Here is a 3,450-nt window from a genome sequence, read left to right as displayed (position 1 = left end):
GTATAAGTATATCTTTGATTATTTACTATTCATTTCAAGTAAGTTTTCCAACTTCTACCTCAAGTATTCTTTATGGGAATATTATTTAAATAATAATATTCAGATATCTCTTTATATTGAGACTGATTTACTTTATTAAATCAGCATTATCTCTTTAAAATGATTTTCAAAAGTTAGAGCGGATCCCAAACCTCATTTTTATGTTTAAGATCTTCCTTTTAAAAAGGGGATTTAAATACTCGCTCAAAACCGGAGGGATCCGGCTCTGTGGTGTATTTTATATTCGCAACAAGGCTGTTGTCTTGATAAAAGAGTTTTTGATTTTTTACCCAACGCCCGGGAAGTAAAATTCTTGGAACAAGTTAATCCATTAACAGGCATCGCCTGGGAAATATCGGTGAGTTTTCCTTTCCAACTAGATACGACTTCTTGGTGGAGCCGTATCAACAAGTTTCTACTTGGGGAAAGTGGGGACGAGCTTTACGTTTCAGAGTCATGGATTTCATCTGAACTAGGAGTGGCGTAAGTGGTCGAGTAGCGCCGGCCCAGCCTTATTATATTGGCCCAAATGGCCTGGAAGTTCCGCTAAGGCGGTCCATTCCTTAGGAGTTCAGTGTTCGGTTGATAAGTAAATCCGACAGGTTCTCCTCTACATGTAGAAAATGGTGGGGTTGCACTACTACGACTGATCATCGTAAGTGGTCTTCCTGGCGCGGTAAACTCCCGTAATGAGTTCATCATCCAATTGGATATTTCTGCAACACTACCCAGAGCACTTCGATAGAAAGGCTACGGTTGGGCGATTGTTGAGTGTTGGCAGGGTCAAGTTTTCAAAATGATGTTTGCATCAAATGAAGTATCTCATAACTTTATTTTATTTTGATGATATTTTAAAGATTGAATCTATTCAAGTATTATCTTGTAGTCTCATCTATGTGATGAACTTTTGAACTAATTATAACTTGAACGGTGGTAGTTCAAGTAGTATTTGGAAAAGATATAAGTATATTGGAGTATCTTGTAACTTCATCTTTTAAACTTATATCTAGTTAATGGTTGTCTTATGAATGACAAAGACTTTCAGAAAAACGTTGAGACAAGGTTAGATATATGAGATCACCTTGCAACGATATTTTTTATACAGTTATAAACTGGAACTCTGTGTATATTATGCATGGAAGAGGACTTCCAAGATTTTGAAAAGTATATATGTATATATACTGAATATTTTGTGACTTCATCGCATTAAGATATCAAACTTGGTTCATTTCTTTTGACCAAGACTTTCATGAGTACTATGAGAAGGCTCATATATTGTTAATCATTATACATCTTATTTTGGTGGGCTTGCTGCTCACCCTTGCTTTCTTCTTTCATCACACAACATCAGATAGACAAGATGAACAGGACCAAGCTCCCAATTCGCGAGCGGATAGGAAACGTTCCGCAGCTTCCTATAGGCATTGATGTCGCTGTAGTTGAGGTAGGAACTACCAATAGGCTAGGCTTCAACTTTTGATGTACCAAACTTATGTATATTATGAATTGTAATAATGGCAAATAATAAGTAAATGTTCAGAAACCCTTTTGAGGTATAATGACTTATAATTGTGGAATAACATGACTTGTGATTATTTTTGGATATTCATCTCTGAGACTATAACTTGTGGTGTGTGTGTTTATTGTGGGGTCACAGTACAGAGTAGTTGATTATGTATTAAGATTGGGTGTTATTAAGGGAAATGGAACTCGTGACAACCCGGATCCCCGACCCCGGATTTGGGGGTGTTACAGAAATGGTATCAGAGCTAAGCGTTATAAACCTCAGAGATGATGTGACGTTAAGATAATAAGTTCACTAAGATAATAAGAACTCTTGCCAAGTTCATAGTCGGGCTACCTAACGTAGTACTGACAGTTAAAACCCTTATGGGAACCCTTATAAATATCGTGATAGAAGCGTAGTTCGTGATCGTATATGGTAGCGGGACTCCGAACCCTGAGGTTGAGGAGCAACAACGCAATGATATTTTATTACTTATTGGAGATCAGATTATGGATCCGATAGAGCGTCCTAACGCAAGACCGGATGATGTTGATATTGAGGATGTAACGGTTGAGGATGTTGTCCTAGAAGGGACAGTTGCTGAGGAGGATCCCATGGAGGATCCTGACAAGAATGAATAAAGGACCATTGAGGAATTGATAACCATGGTTAGGGAAACTACCAGAGGTAGGATTGGCCGGTCACTACCGGAGGTTCGTTCAAGTTTGTAAAGATAGTAGCCCCTTTAACGCGGCTTACTCGTAAGACTGAGAAGTTCGAATGGACAGAGAAATGCGAGAACAACTTTTAAGAACCGAAGCAAAGGTTGGTGACGTTCCCTATGTTGGTGTTGCCGGATGGAAAATGAGATTTTGTGAAGTGTAGTGACGCTTCGCATAAGGAATTAGGGTGCTTCTTATACAGCACAACAAGGTAATCGCGTACGCGTCAAGACAATTGAGGTAATATGAAATTCGATATCCCCACCCATGAGCTTGGGCTCATGGCAATAGTTTTGCCCTAAATATTGGAGGCACTACTGGTATGGATAGAAGTGCGAGATTTACACAAGCCATAAGTGCTCTAGTACATTTTCACGCAGAAAGAGCTCAACATGCGCCAAATGAGGTGGTTAGAGCTAATCAAGAATTATGATTGGGAGATTCTTTATCATTCAGGGAAAGCCAATGTGGTGGCCGATGCCCTTAGTAAAAAGGAGAGACTCAAGATAATAATGTCTTTGGGAGAGTTTATGAGAGATTTTGAGAAAATGGAAATAGAAGTGAAGGTAACCGGAGCCGGTACCGAAAAGATGTTTGAGATTGCAATACAGTCCGAATTATCGGAAAAGAACATATTGTGCCAGAAAAAGTGATGAATGAAGGCAGAGAGCCAACAATTAGATAAAAGTTTAATACCGAGAAAGATGATAAGAGAATAATGAGGTATTCCTACAGAATTTGGGTTCCAAATGTTCAAGAGCTTAAAGATGAGATCTTAGATGAAAGTCATAGTTCGAGGAATAAGAGTTAGGGCAAACCCTGAATGTGATAGTCATGGAGAACGCCATTAAGAAAGAAGGAGCCCATAATATAATGAAGTGGAAAACAAGGATTTTAACGTATAAGATAACCCTTATTGTGGGAGAAGGATGAAACATTTCATACTAAGGAAACTGAAAGTCGAGTAAGGAAAGGAGACCCGAGACGGTACTCCTATACGGCAATTCATGGACCTGTCTAAACAGAACTTATACTTTTACCCCTAACCACCACCTTGAGGAAATAATGTAGTGAGAAATTCTTTCAGGACCTCTAAGTCGCTAAGCTCTCAGAGTTCCAAGGAACAAGCTGGCCCAGCCGAGGCAAGGGCCTGGCTAAAGGAAATAGAGGAATCATTTGAGA

The sequence above is a fragment of the Apium graveolens genome, chromosome 11 (assembly GCF_009905375.1).
Source record: "Apium graveolens cultivar Ventura chromosome 11, ASM990537v1, whole genome shotgun sequence".
Taxonomy (NCBI): Eukaryota; Viridiplantae; Streptophyta; class Magnoliopsida; order Apiales; family Apiaceae; genus Apium; species Apium graveolens.
This window is presented reverse-complemented; position numbering follows the sequence as displayed.